Raw genomic sequence first — 16,405 nt, forward strand, 5'->3', positions numbered from 1 at the left:
ACATTCTCTATGTCTATGACTATTGGATGGAAAGGAAATAAAAACAAATATTAGGCTGAGTTCTTGTCTAGAAAGGAAATAAAAATTAAACTAAGCTATCTCCAAAGCCCACAATTTTATCTTGAAACAGAAAGTCAAGCTACCCGATAATTAAAAGGAAGCTTCTTCTGAAAAAGTTGTATGCATGTTTTAATATTTATAAGTATTTATGAATAGGTGATGTAAGAGACATAAATTATGCAAAGAAACTGAGTCCACCTCTCAAAGTAACAGTTATTTTGCTACCATTTAAACAAATATTTTATTGCTTTGCTATCAAACCAATCTGTGGTTTTTTACTTCAAAATTCCTTTTCTATCAATTCATAATACTTAGTCTCTTAATAAACTTTTCAAAAATCACTGATGACTATTTGCTGCCAAAACCCTCTCCTCTAATTTTAACAGACAGAAAGGTGAATTAGTCTTGGCCCTTTCCCAAACTGTGAGCCTGCCACTTTAATGATAAAAAAGGAAGAGGAGAGCAGAATTTTTTGTCTTCCAGTATGGCATGCTCATGTCAGGCATATCCACTCCAAATTAACTTTATTTTAATGATATTATTTTTGTGTCACTGCATATCCTGTTTGCTCTGTGGTTGTCAAAATAACAGAAGTGGAAATCTATTAAACAATATATTTGGGGGAGGTGGGAGAAACCCCAAAAGATAGAGTTAAATGTCTACATCTGCATGAATTGGCACAGTTCAAGTAGAAACAGTTTTGCACCTCCTTATTGTTGTTAGAGACCTTAAGAGATGGGAATACTTTAATATATGATGCCCATGTTGTACTGACTGAAGGCATTATTTGTGGTTTATTTAAATATGGATTAAAAATAATAAAAAGGAAGCCTTAAAAATAGATAATATATCTCCAAGAAAGAGTAGAACCTGCTGGGGATACAGCAGCACCTCGAAACAAATGTGTGGTCAGCTTCTTCCATGCTAAAATGAACAGGAACTAAATCAGCAGCTTTAGAGTGTTTAAGATGTATATCCTGCCTGCCAGGGCTTAGCTGCTGAATTAAATCTATTGCTGGGGTGTCCAGTGTGTCTATTTACTATGCTAATTATAAAATAGCAATCTGGATTTTCAAGGGAACCTCAGTGTGACTCTGTAACTGTGGTCACAGCTTTAAGCAGGTAGATATCGTTGACATTAATAAAGGGGATGTCCTTACTGCTTGTTAGAGCTAGCTCTGGCCCCACACCAGAGACCTGTGCTCATCTGGGGCCTCTTCAGCTGACCTGAAGGTTGAGCTCAGCAACTTCTCCTCAGTGTTTCTGCTTTCTGAACACTGCTTTCTTCCATGGTTTTTGGGACTGTCAGTACTACAAAGCTTGTGCAGAGATGAAGGTTGTTGATGATAACCATAAATTTTGAGAAAAACAGGTTTTGTCATTTCTATTAAAGCCAATTAGAAATGTTAAAATTAGCTGAATACAGTAAAAATAAGCAGTTGGTCTCATTTTGACCAAAGCTGAACGAAAAATACAAATTCCCAGGGGACTGGAAGCTGTGTTTCCAAAATCCACTGATGGGTCATGTCCAGAAAGCCTCAGAGATCCATTTAAGCTCTCTGCAGGCTGTGCCTGCTTTAAAAATCAGGATTAATCAGCCTCACTACAAATCAGGTGCATACAGTTGGCTAGCCAAAAACAATAGAAGAAAAAAGAAAATAACCCATCCATAATCAGCTCACAGTTTAGGAAAAAAAAAAATCTGTAGGCTTATTTCAGTAGTAAGGTTTAAGAGGTGAATGTTCTGCCAGTACACGTATGATACTGAAATAATGGCATTAAAAGCAACAGTGCCCAAACCCTTGGCACACTTCTGTCAATACATCTCCACCAATTCAGAACTCCTGATGGTTGGGCTTGGCATTTTAATCTAGCCATTGTCAATTCCACTTCTGTTTTTATTAATCATACCAGTGATGTCTGAATAACTAACTGCAGAGAAATTGGATTTAAGGGTTGCTATTAAAGAATAGAATGTACAAGTACAAAACTGACGAGCAGGAAGATATATATTGGTTCTTTTTAGGTGATATGTATTGCTGCATACACCTTCAAGGTATCTGTGAGCAATTTAAGTGTGTTTTCTGGCAGCTGTCACTGGCATCATCCATCAGAACAAGAGCCCTGGCCAGTGACACTTTGCTGAGGTGCTGAAGGGATATGGATTTTAATTCTGAGCAGCTTTACATGACAGATAGTGGGAAAGATGAATGCCAGAAAAAAAGAACCATGATAGAGTTTGCACAATTATAAATAATTAAGCCATTTTTCTTGTAAAAGCAGCAGCTGGACTGTTGCTGTAGTTACTGCACAGAATTCTTCCCAAGTTCAGTGTACTGTTTTACCACCTCTCTTCAAGCAAATCACCATGGGTGTCATTGAGAGGGGATTCAGGGACTGCAAACACTGGACTTCTGCTGGGATCTGAGATGTGTTGGAACATCTTTTTGCTTGCTTTACTTCCTCTTGGCCTCCTTTTTTATTACATACAATGAGGCACCTTGGTAATATGCTCAAGAAACCATACTTGTGTCATCAGAAATGTGCTCTGAGGATGCAGAGGAGGGGAGAACTGCAATGATTTGCCTGAAAACATCCATAATTTCCTGAAGAAGGGAAAGATTAATGTTGGCAGACCTGGCAGCACCCACCTTTGGCACAGGTGTCTACCCCTGTGTTAAATGCAGAGCTTAAGGTCCTTTAGCTGCCTGACCTTTTTTTCCCTCCTCTGGATATTGTACTTTGTCCTGTCATTCAGGTCTTTGGCTGCCAGGTTCAAAATCAAACAGATTACTTAGGAATTTAATAAATTTGTTAATCACATTTACCTTGACTTGATTAAACTCTAAACTCCACAGCAGATTAGAGAACATCCCTGTGACCAAGCTGCTAGACTGGAGGAAGCACTGGTGATAACAACATATGACTGTGAGGGCATTTTAATTTACATCAGCATGAGGAAAAACCATCACCAGAAGAAAGAAGGAATGAAGGACACTGTGCTTCAGCAACTCCTCCCAGGCTCCATTTTTAAACCAGGGGTGTTGGTGCTGTTGCTGACCATGCCCTGTGTGATCCCACAAGGAATGTGGTTGTTTCCATAGCCATGGGATGTTTTAGCTGAGTGGTGTAGACACAGATTGCACTTTCACCCAGAAAGGGGAGCTTTTAACACAACTGGAGATTCTCTGCAAGTACATCTCCAAAAAGAAATAATTGAAGCCATCACTGCTCTGCTATCAGCTGGACTACAGCATGGATAGTAGCCTCAGGCTCAGTTTTCTATACTTAGAACTTAAAACTAGAAAATTGCTGAGCTTCATACTGTACCATCACCTAAAGGCTTCCACTGCTCCAGTATGAGACAGTTTGGGGATTACTGGTGGCCTTTGCCAGGGAATGCAGCACAGGGGACCCTTCTCTAGCACTCAGAAACCTGAGAAGTTTACAAGATTCTGTCACACATGGAATTTTATTTGAAGCCTATACCAGGCTTGTAAGACTGTTTTTCCTACCCCACGAGTGTGGAGGGATAGAATGTAAGAGAATAGTGCAGAAGATAGTCTCACACCTCAGGAGTTGCAGCTGTACTGATCACCAAAGATTAGGAACAGGCCTGCCCTTCGTAGGCCACAGCTGTGTCCAATAAGAAGATGACTGCTACAAAAGAGTGGGTTAGCTGGCTGAAAAGAGTGTTAGGAATTTGTTGGTTGTGCTCTGAAGAGAAGAAGTTGTCAGTGCTGTGAGGAGCTGCCCATGAGACATCACCAAGAAGGTATGGGAACCTTTGCAATAAGATGGCAACACACACAAGTCTTTGATAAGATATCACAGTTGGATTGTTATGCTCTATGGCACTATATTCAACATGCAGCTTTTTAGTTTAATCCTAGAAGTGCTCAGTAGAGAAAGATGCCTTGAATAAAAGCAAGTATTTCACCTCGAAAATAAAACAAATTGCTAAAAATAGTGGAGGAGAAGAGAGAAAAGGGAAGGAGCAGGCTTAATTTCAGCTCTCCTGTTAAAGGAGGACTAATTTTTAAGAGTTTTCAGAAAACAGCTAGTGATTCTGGAAATCATAACCTACCATATAAATTTAGCAATTTCCTTATGAGTACTGGATGCAGGGTTTATTGTTATGTTTTTTGCTTTTAACATCATAAACAATTGGAATTGTTGCTTGTTGAAAGCATTCTGTTTTTCTTCTGAACTAAATTTATATTATTGGCACTCTTATAAGGAAAGCTGTAAGAGAAATTGATTAAAACAAAAGGAAAGGCATTTCTAAAGTAGGATGCTTGAGTCTTCCTTTGAAATCATGTATATTTTAATAAAAAAATCAATGTGTGTTTAAAATACCCTATGTGCTGATTTATTCTACACAGAAAATATACTGTAGCATATTCTGAATTATTTTAAGTAGGTAAAAACTGGAATTTCTGTCAGGTTAGGAGCTGCATTTTCTGATTTTCATTCTGATTTAAATAGTAAAAATAGCAGGGAAGAAATTCTTTCCATAGACCAGAAAAATCCATTTCAGATATCGTCAGTCTGTAGGTCTGCACAAATGAAGCTGCCTCCCTTTATGATAGAGTGGCAAAAAGGCTGTGCTTTTAGGTTGGATTGTTCCAGTTTGTGCCCAAGGACTCTGTGTGACCTTCAAGTTGACTTCTGAGATGGAGTGAGGGCAAGAGGGAAGGGCCTGGGCAGTGTGGCTGCTGTGGAGGGAAGGGAGCAGCTTCCAGCTGGTGATGTGTCCAGCGTGGAAGGGTGTTGGGGGATGTGAGGATATGAGAATTGCAGAGCAAAGAGGAGGACCAGGAGCAAAAGTCTCAAGGTGGCAGGAGGAGGGAGCCTTTGCTTTAGGTTTCTGTGGGTTGCTATAAAACCCAGGAAGCTGCAGGGAGCTGCTGAACTAGAAAATAACCCTGGAGGGATTAACTTACCTTTCAAGGACAGAAGCAAGAGGAGTGTTTTTCAAACCTTTTTAATGTATCTTTCCACTACATTTCCTATTTAATCTGACACCTTGTTATAGTTTATTATTTTGCTGTTCTGATAAATATGTTTTGATATCCTTTGGCACATTTGCTTAAAAAAGTGGGAAAAAAAAAGTGTGAACAGTTGGTGGTTGAACAGGTGGCTAGAAAAAAACTGTTTTTCCTGAGATGTGCTGAGTTTTTATCCTCATCACCCTCTGAGACGTTGTGGCAACTAACACCAGCACCAAGTAATGCTCAAGTCGCCCAAGCTAAAAAGTAATAATGGCTATCAAACTCTGATTTGGAACTTTCTACTCCTCAAACTCAATAAATTAAGGTTTTTCTGTATGAAACTGTGAAGTACATTCAATGCAATCCTTCCTCTCTCCCAGCTGTCTTCCCTTTGCTCTCTCTTTTCTCTCTTGCTCAAGCACTGTCTGTACTGTACATGGTGTGTTCCCATTCCAGCCTGCTGAATGTCCTGGTAGGACTGCAGTGATGGCCCCTTGGAAGCAACTCCAGGTCCTCCCTTTGTGAGCCAGGAATCCATTCTGAGCAACCCCATAAAGAATCCTCAGAAAGAAAGGTGGCTTGGTATGAGCCCACCTCACACTTGAGGGCACCCTAAATGTGTGATTGTTCTTGGTAATAGTGGTTTCAACACTCGTTCTGTACCTTTGGAAATGGAGAAAAGGAAAAAAAAATTTTTTTTTGAAAGATAGGACTACCAATAAGGAGACCAGATTATCTGCTTGATTTATAGTAGCCTGAAAATTCTGTACAAAGAAAGCAAGAACCTGGTAAACAGAAGAGACACCTCAAGGTTGTGCATTTATGGTTCCCTTGTGCTCAGGTACAAGTGAGTGTAGAGGGGAATTTAGCCTGGCAGAGAAAACCACCTTCCCAAACTAGCTATGCTTTAGGCTGGATCTCAGCATCTGTGACCTCTCCTATGTCCTTAGCACCTTTTTAAAGATTCAGGATGCCCAGACTTCCATGAGAATTAGTAACCAGTTCCTGTGATGAGGCAGTACCCTACATAAGAGCAGCTCAGCATTCAGAGGAATATCACGCAAGTGCACAACCCTGTTAATTTGTGCCACTGATGCAATAGCAGTGGGAGGGCCCCATTTGGCAGCAGAGAGGTCAGCAAGGTGTTAGTTTGGTTGTGTTCTTTCCCCAGTTACTTAGCATCTCTCTCAGTCTGAATAGCAGAGAGTGCAGCTGTCAGAAACAAGGTCTGTGCCCGAGCAATATATTCCACTGAGAGGCATTTATCCCATCCATTCCATTTATTGCCATCTTCCCTACAAAGTGACAGGCTTAGGAGTAGCAGCAGCCGTGCAGCCTGTGCATCCCAACAATGCCATTTGATTAATAAATTCATGAGCTAATTTATATCTCCTAGCCATTTTTCAGTGGGGTTTCTTTTGCAATATTGTCACTCAGTTACAGGAATTGCAAGAAATTATTTGCAGAAGTGTCATGAAATGTTAATTTTGTGGTAATATTTGTATGGTTGAATGGCTCAGAACACAAACTGAGTTATTGAGTACCTTTTGATACTGATGTAGCTTGAAGTTCAGTTTGCATCCACAACTTTAACAGATTGTGTATAATTTTACTGATCACCATAAGTAAAACCAGACAAAACACAGTCACCAAAACAATCAATTGGATGTTATGAAGAAATGAAAGTCAATTAATGAACTGTTCATTAAATAAATGGGTTTTTTCTGGTCATAAAAATGATGTAAGTAATCAGTCCCTATACTTCAGAGTTTTAGTGGGAGAGACTTCCTCTCAAGGATAAGTTGGTTTTTGTCTAAGTACATCCTAAAATGCAGCCACAAAATGATGTTCAGTTTACTGACAGTTTCAGAACCCCTCCCACTCAGGAGGAAGAGGAGTAATTTGGGCCATTTGGGTTGTATAACTTTCCCCAGCCTTACCAAGGTCATACTCACAACGTGGTGTACAGTATCTCTGGGGTTTTCCTTCTTTTCTTCTGAAAGGAGACTTTAAGTTTCTTAGAGGAAGAAAAACTCCTTATCTCTTCTTTTCATGGCACTAAGTAGCTCGTTGCTTTCTTTTTGTTCTCAGGTGTTGACCATTTTCACTTTATTGCAGGAAAAAATAAGGAAATGCCACCCTCTTGTTTTCAGAAGTGAAAGGCGGGAGGGGGAATTCAGCAGGGGATGGCAGGACAGCGCTGGCCCCGGTGGCTCAGGATGCTCTTGGCTCAGCACCCATCTCTCTACATGCTTTGCTAAGATGAATTTAAAGGCCACTTTTTAGGACCTTGTAGTTTATCTATTACAGGTGCTTCCAAGCAGGTCTGTAAGTATATTTCTGGGGAATGAGAAGTTTATGAGAAATGAGAAGGTGATTTCCAGGAGAAAATACTATTCTTTTAAAAAAAAATTATTCTTGGCCAGGCAGAGAAAAGAAGATGCTGCCTGTGCTGGTGGCTGCCTTTGTAAACCCCCTTCTGGTCCTGTTCTTGCCCTGTGCAGTGCCTGTATCAGCCCTTGATGTGTCTTCTCCCCAGTCCCCAGGAGACAGACAGATGCAGTTCAACTTTTATAAACCAAGTGGCAAAGGTTAAGAAGGCTAAGCCAGGCTTGCTGTTGCATCTTGGTCAAGAGTATTGCTTTTCCTATAGATCAGCTGCCATGAAAATAAATTCCTGAGTTTTCCAATGACCGAGTTTCTTTTTTATTTACACTTTTTAATTTTTCCCTTCCTGTGGTCTGTCGCAGACATCTTTTTATGAAAAATCCTTCCCTTAGGATTTTTCCTTCTGAGAAGCTGAGAGGCCTCAGGAACAACATGTAAACATTGGTTATCTGCTGCTGTGCAATGCAACAGGTGGATCTTCGATTGGCCCATCTTGGATGTTTATAATCAATGGCCAATCACAGCCCAGCTGGCTCAGACAGAGTCCAAGAGAGCTGCCTTTGTTATCATTCCTTGCTATTCTTAGCTAGCCTTCTGATGAAACTTTTTCTTCTATTCTTTTAGTATAGTTTTAATGTAATATATATAATAAAATAATTAATTAAGCCTTCTGCAACATGGATTCAGATCTATGTCTCTTCCTCACCTGAGACCCCTGTGAACACCATCACAGTGGTCTTCACCAGCAGTATTTGAACCCCCTGATATGCAGCATTTACCTCACAGGAGAGCCATCACTGTCCACTGGGCTGCTCTTATTACAGCCATCCCAACTCCCCCTGGCATTTTACAGCTTGAATTCTGCTCATCCAGTCTGACCACAGATTTAAATAGGAGCAGAAGGAATGGCATCAAAAGGCACCTTACATTTGGGGCAGCCAGTCCAGCCCTTAAAATGACAAGCTTTACCAATTCAATTTTTCAAAAGGTTGTGGGATCAGAGCTGTCAACCTCTGGCTCACAGATTCTGAAGACTATGTTGACTATGGACCATGAAGTTCACTGAAGCTGAATGACAGCAGGCTTATACTTACTGTATGTACCTTCCTAGGAAAGTAATTAAGAAAACTCAGATGAAAACAAAAACTGGAAACTGCTGGTGCAAGGTAATATTTCCATGTTTGCTTAAGATCTGCTGATCTGACTGGAAAGTTGCTGCACTTGGAGCCTTTGTAATAGAACAAAAGAGCAAAAAATGTGCCATTTGATCATTATTTCTATGCTTTCTCTCTTTCCCCCAGCATTTTCTGAGTAAGGGTCTGCTGCTCCATGGTGTTTTTTCCAGTGTTTTGTTCATAAGTGTCTCAGGTCATTGTAGACCCCTATTGAGTCATTAAAAATGTTTTCAGAACAGTGTTTATTGGTGACATTAGTGTGAAACATGAGAGTTCCTGGGATCACCCTTAGTGTGTGGCTCCTGAAGGAAGATCAGCTCTTTGCCCTCCAGCCCAGGGGACTGCACCATGTGCTCCTGGGGGAAAGCAAAGCTGCAGGAGGAGCCCTGAAGGAGCGCTGTGCTCTCCTCCTGCAGACCCACCAGCTCTGGGGAGGCCTCCACCTTGCCCAGGTGCTTCTCCACTTGGGAAGGCAAGGACAGGGAATGGAGAGGTCACAAAATACAGCTACTCGCCTCCTAAAGGTAATTAGAACATAAAAATCGATATTGTAATTTTCAGGCAACAGTGAAAGAGATGTTCCATTTTTTGCAGAGATGGCCACAGAGCTGTTATCTAATGTGATGCACAGAAGACTCATATCTTTATTTTGGACTTCATTTGCCTTCCAGGAAATGAGTGGGATTACAATTCTGTAATTGTTGGTCAGCATGCAACTGAAGTTTCTGTGCTTCACCAGCCACTGAGCATTGGTTGTTATTACAGCTTGTCATACTCACATTCCTCTGGAAATTTTCACAGATCAATAAGCTGGTGTCGTAAAAGCAGGATTCCCTGGACATCTGTAAGGATGCCTTCACAATCTGTGGAACTAGCTCCATCACAGAGATCACTTCTGGAGAATTTCACTTTAGCTGTGCAGAGAATTTTCAGTCTTTGTGCTAGAGCTCTGCTAATTGTTTGCACAGTTAATTAAACTATGGGTGAGGTATTTGGTTAAATATCCATGTGTAATGCACATATTGACTGTTTCAAGGTGAACACTTTTCTAAATCATGAGCTATTGAATGTTGACTCACTGTGCTCCATTTTCTCTAATTGGCTTGGAGCTCCTCTCTATTGCCTGTTATGATAGAAGGTGTTTTTACCCTCCACTAAAACATTACAGTCTCTAAGGATGAACATTAGGGGATGTGTTGTGAGCCGCTGCACAGGAAGGAGACTGTTCTGGGTACACATTTGGGTTGGGAATTGGCTGGGATGCACCTCAGTCACATTGTGGAAGTACAGCACAGGGCCTGTCTCTCTCATGAACTCTAGGTGTTTCTTTCTTCCAGGACCCTGACTACGTAGGCAAAGGGTTTAGAAAGGTTTTTTTTCTGGATGAAATGACAACCAAATTATACATTTTTTTGGTAAATCTCTGCAAGATTCCTTACTGTGTAGCAGTAGTTTAATAAGTTATCCTGGCTTCATGGGAGGTGATAAATGTATAGTGATTCCTCAACGCTTGCAAAACCTGTCATTCCATTCAAAGCCACCATTCAAAATACCCTGCATACCATAACATGCATTCAAAGCGGGATTGATGAGGAAAACTAGCCCTCAGATGATATATCCTAAGTCAACAAAAGTTCAGAAAGAATTATGTATTTGTAGAAATTAATTCAATTCTGTAGCTTAGCAAATCCTTGATAGACCTGGCTGTCGCAGACATCTTTTCATGTAAAATCCTTCCCTTAGGATTTTTCTTCCCGAGAAGCTGAGAGGCCTCAGGGACAAAATGTAAACAATGATTGTCTGCTGCTGTGGAATGCATCAGGTGGATTTTTGATTGGCCCATCTTGGATGTTTATAATTAATGGCCAATCACAGCCCAGCTGTCTCGGACAGAGTCCAAGGCAGCTGCCTTTTGTTATCATTCTTTCTTTTCTATTCTTAGCTTAGCTAGCCTTCTGAGATGAAACTTTTTCTTCTATTCTTTTGGTATAGTTTTAATGTAATATATATCATAAAATAATAATAAATCAAGCCTTCTGTAACATGGAGTCAGATCCTAGTCTCTTCCCTCATCCTAAGACCCCAGTGACCACCATCACACCACGCCATGGCTTGAGCTACGTATTTAAAAGGAAGTCAGGGAATTTTTGGTCCATGCTGGATGTCTGTGTATTTCTGTGTGACGCTGCATTGGTTGGCATCAGGCAAAGGATGATATATGGGACACAAATTTTTAGCTGAAACAATTAAAAAAGAGACCTTTAGCTTTGAGGGATTTTATCTTAATTTGTAATAAGAGAAGTAGTGAGAGTCAAACCACAACAGCAAGTCAGGAGACATAACTCTATAAAAAGTGATTCCACTTTATTTCCATGGCTTTTTTTTTTACCCACCAGCATGAAAGAAAGTTTTCCTCTGTGGATTTAAGTAGCATTTAGATCATTTAAACCTATCTATTGAATGGTAATTGCTGCATTGAAAATCCATGCTCCCTTCATCACACATTAGCAGTAAGATGAGGAAGAAAAGTGTTTGGAAAAGAGCAGACACTGCTGGGTACCTCTCCACTGAGGTGGAGCAGATGGCAGAAGCTGTTACTGAGATGTGGAGTGCAGGGGAAAGCAAAACACTCTCCATGGTTTCCCAGTGTCTGTTTTAATAAGAAACTCAACTCCTGCTCTCAGGAAAGCAGTGCTGGAGTTACAGAGAGAGAAAAGCAGCAGTCTCTGTCTCTGCCTTACTTGTTTGTCCCAGAACTCCAAGTGCTGAAGAGATTGTTCTGTAAAACCTGTCAGTTAGAACATCTTAGGAGCAGTCATCAAATTCCAGAGTCAATTCTTGAAGGCAGAAATGGTAGAACTGCCCAGGCAAAAAAAACCAAAAAAACCCCAGAAACCAACAATCTGCAGAGTGCTCTGCTTGTTAGGCAAAAAAATAAATTCCCTTCAGGCTGTTCTGGGAAATGGGAAAAAGTCTGCAGAAAATGAAAAGCAAATTCTCTTTCTTTGACTGCTGCAGGAGAGGAAGGTTACACCTTCACAGGCCTCATCTCCATTTTTGCTTCTAAAGAGAACCATCATTAGTGATATGAACTCCTGTTGTTTTTTAGCTGCTCTCAGAAGTATGTTTGGACTTGGTAATCAAGTAGGGAGGTGTGGAAATGGCTGTGGAGAGATAACAGCTAATAAGCATAGACAAAGATCAAAACCAACCCAGAAATTTACAATTTCTGACCGCAGCGATGAAAAGTTAAATTGTGTTTTTGTCATAGTCTTTACTTATTAGCTGGTAGCTAATCCTGCTCATTATTTTCCAGAGTGAATAAGTGTAAAGTTTTATTTTATCTGTCAATGAACTAAACTTTTAATTAACTTTCATATTTGTCTTAACTTAAGACTAATGACTCTCAAAGGAATTGCCTAAAATCCTTAAACTTTTGAACAAAGGGACCAGAAAAAAGCACTAAGCTTCCTTTGAAAACCAACCTTTCTATTAGAGAACAAAATCAAAAAATAAGCAACTTGAAATTGGGAGACTCAGAGTATTAATATTTATCATGAAAACAAACTGCAAGAAAATCTAAATCTGTGTCAAACCCAGAGGATTTTTGTTACTGGTTTCACACACATTGGCAAATTACACTAATGATTTCAGTACTTGGTTTCTAACTGGAAGATAGTTGTTTAAATTAAGACTTTATCTGAACTCTGACACACTTTGTTTAATGTTGCTTACTTGTTTTAGTACAGACAAATGATTGTTGACGCTGACTTTAACAGAACATCATCAATTTATGCAATTTTTTTTTTCTTCCTCCACTTATCATATTTATGAGTGTCAGGATGGTTTACTCTGGGTAGAAGGATAACAGGTGTGATAAACAGGTGGAAGGGCCAGAAACAATAATAGGATGTATAGTGGTATTACCCAAGTAGGTTTTGCATAAGGAAAATTTATTCCATCTCGAATACATAAACTATTACTGCAAGAATAATTTTGGCAGATGTTAGTCCATAAATAATAAGTGAAAAAAGAGGGCTGGAATAGCATTTAGAAGCAAAAATCTTACAAAAGCAGAAGATGTAGTTATAAATCCTCCAAGGTTTTGGGTAGCCTGCACTAGGGTGAAATTAGAAATTTATATTTGAAGGGTGAACTAACACCCTCTATTTTTCAGCTGCTCGGAGGAGAGAGATCCTTGTTTTAGCCTGAATTCTCATCATGATGGTGTGTTAGCTGGCATTAAAAACAAGATGTGGAAGCAAACAAGCAATGGGGCCTTGTAGCATGTGTTTGACAAAAGCTGGCTGCAGCTCAGTTATTTTTTTAAGCCCAGTACTAGACTTTTCCTTTTTTTCTCTGGCTCTTCTGATAGCATGTGTGCTTTCCTGCTCTGCTATTGACTTTGTTGCAAGCCATCCCGTGAGCAGAATTGATTTGTGATACACTTTGCAGCCATCCAGGCAGCTCCCAGTGAAGTGACAAAGAAGTTCTGCTTCTGCACCCACCTAATCAATGAAACCCAAAGAAAGGCCAGACAAAAACAGAACCCCCACATGGAGCTACAGGGTGCCAAACATCAGGCACACAAGTTCACAAAATCCACAGAAGTGACATGCATGTTATATATACAATATATAACATACAATATATAACATACAATATATAACATATATAATATGCCTTTTTAGGCATGTTATATAAACATATATAATAGGCATATATATAATATGCCCTTTTTTTATTTGCTAGGTAAGATTCTTCCTGTTTAACAGAGCAGAAGAAAGGCACATATATAACCACATAAATATGGTTGGAAATGGACTCTCGGTTTAGAAAATGGAAAAAAATGCTCTAGGATGCTCATGTACAAAAAAGCTATAGGATGCTCAGAAAAAGAAATGCTTAGCTGTTTTCTCCATCTCTAGAACAAGATATATTTTACAGCTGAAATGTTAAAGGTATTTCAATAGTTAACCAGGAATGGTTTGATGTTGCAATGGGCTGAACAATGTCATTCTGATCCAACAATTTTCTGAAGTGTGTATTTAATTGGATTTTGAACCAACTCCAGTCCTTGGGCCAACCACATAATTGGCATCAATAAATGTTCTGTTAGACTGAGGCTGAATGTCCTCCTCTGGCAGAATCTGGGCACCCAAAGGACTGAAGGGACTTGACCAGGTCCTTGTCACCCAGATACCTGCATGAGGATGACAGAACCACACAATCACTTAGGTTGGACAATACCTTTAAGTCCAACCATTAAGCTGGCACTGCCAAGGCCGTGACTAAACCATGTCCCTAAGTGCTACTACTTCACCTCTTCTAAACACCTCCAGGGATGGTGACTCCACCACTGCCCTGGGCAGCCTGTGGCAGTGCTTGACATCCCTTTCACTAAGGAAGTTTCTCTTAATGGCTGATCTAGACCTCCCCAGGCACAACTTGAGGCCACTTCCTCTCATACCTTCACTTGTACACCTGAGAGAAGTCACTGATCCTCACCTCCTTCCAGGTAATTGTAGGGAGCAATAAGGTCTCTCCTGAGCCTACTTTTCTCCAGAATTAATACTATCAGTTCCCTCAGCCTCTCCTCATCAGATTTCTCTGATTTCTCACCATCGTCACTGCCCTTCTGTCAGTTCATGGATGATTCTTTTGGAAAAAGTTGTGCCAATGTACAATTTAAAGCTCAAGACTTCCTAAAGTTTAACCTGAAGTTGACACACTGGGGGAGCCAGACACCCTGCTTTCTTTATGCCTGCAAAAATGTAGAAACTTGTTCTATGTCCCTGGATGTTTTCGGGTTTTTACCGTAATTCAGCTGTGCTAACCTTGACTTCCCTTTGCCTGTGCAGTGAGGGACCATCTTGATGTAAGGCCATTGCATGTGGAGTTTACAGAGCAAATCACTGTGTGAGGTGAAGGCATGAGAAAATTAGGTGCCAAGACAGCATGCCATAAATCTTCCTTTATAGGACAGGATGCTCTGGGTCACTAGAATTATCTTGTTACAAAGGCAATGAGACAGAAAAGCAAATAGTGGCTGAGTTTTGAAGCACTCCAGTTCCTTGGACAGGTGAAAGAAATTTCTCTCAAGTCTGTCAGCCAAAATGCATTGCTCTGTGCCCACAGGTGCATCCCCATGCACATGTTTCACACACACACACACATTCCCCATGTGCAGGAGCAGTTGCTGCTCTGCCATGTCACTGGGGTGAGTGTGCTCTGCTCCTCCTTCCTGGCTAATGACATTCTGCTCTGTGACAGACCTTGTCAGAGGCTAATTATAACAAATGTTTGGAAATATTTGCTCCAGAATAACCTTTGGCTCTAAGATGGATCACTTGTGTGAGGCAGGTCCCCTGGCAGAGCCCTGGAGATCAAGTTGTGCTGCAGAACAATGTCTGAGATTCAATAATGGCGCTGTGTACTCGCCTGACCAACTCTGGCAGTTTCTGATTGATTTCTTTTCCTCTTCAAGCCTTGCCTGTCACCATCAGCTAATTAAAAGTGCAGTAATCTGATATAATCTCTTTCCCAGTTGGTGTGGCAGTTGGCTCTCTAACAGAAATAATTGATTTGTAAACTGCCAAACCTCAGACATTTAGACTTGCATTGTCTCCTCTAAACCATGTCTAACAGGTAAAATTTGTCTCCTGATACATCAAATGACCCGCACAACAAAATTAATTTAGCCTTCACTGCTATGGAGAATCAATAGAATAGAAATAGATAAATTTTAAAATGTAATAAAAGTCTGGAGGAAAAGCAAATAAACATGCATACAGTGTGTGTGTGTGCAAAGTCAGCAGTGTGTCAGTTTTTCCACTGCTGTTATTGAAGAAGAGATAGTTACCTTCCAATGTGATTGGCTTTACACTTCAAATCACACTTAATTTCTTAATTTTTTTTTCCTTTTTAAAGTATAGTTCAAACTTCATGTGGCATGTGTGGCTCTCAGTGGCTGCTGACCCAAACAATTGAATCCTTCTGCCAAGGAACAACCTTGTTAATTTTTTTCCTACATTAAGGATTCTTCCTTAATATTAAGGATAGGATATCATTATTTAAGTATCCTTAATGTAGGCCATTTTTTTTAGGATATAGATATCTGAGTTAGGAGGGGTGAAAGTGTCATAAAAAGAGCAGCCCTGGAATAGGTACTGAAACTTCTATACCACAGAATTTACTAGCAGAGGTATCTGCTGCCTCCTGAAGTTCAGTTCTTAATCTTCCTACCTGAAGAGCAAAAATGTCTGTTTTCCTCTGAGTTTGTGAATGAAGAAAAAGTAACAATCTTCCAATCCTGGAAGTGTTCAATGGATCAGGCTATCAGAGTTCTTAGAAAGCCATCTGCTTTTACAACCATCTTCAACCATACCTAAAGCAGGCAGTTTTTGAGGAATAAAGCTGTGATTTTCACCTAAGAAAGGAAATGCACTAGAAAACATGTCACTGTACAGCAGGAGCATGTGTGTAATAAATCTGCTTCTTTGGGGGAGTTTGCCCTTTTTTGTTCATTGCAAAATGTTTGCTTTGACTTCTTTTGTCCCAGTAGTAAATCAGCATTTAGAACCTGGTTTACCCTGTATTGAAAAGGCCTGTGTCCCTCTGCCAGGAGGCCACCAGCCCTGTCACCCCAGGGCAGCCCCAGATGGTCATTCCTGCAGCACCTCAGAGTATATAGAATATGTGTAAATATAACTATCAAGCTCTGTCAAACTATGTATATAGTTCTGTATTTCCACATGAGTGCATATATCCAGTATATACCTATAGTAG

Source organism: Molothrus ater, chromosome 7 (assembly GCF_012460135.2).
Source record: "Molothrus ater isolate BHLD 08-10-18 breed brown headed cowbird chromosome 7, BPBGC_Mater_1.1, whole genome shotgun sequence".
Classification (NCBI taxonomy): Eukaryota; Metazoa; Chordata; class Aves; order Passeriformes; family Icteridae; genus Molothrus; species Molothrus ater.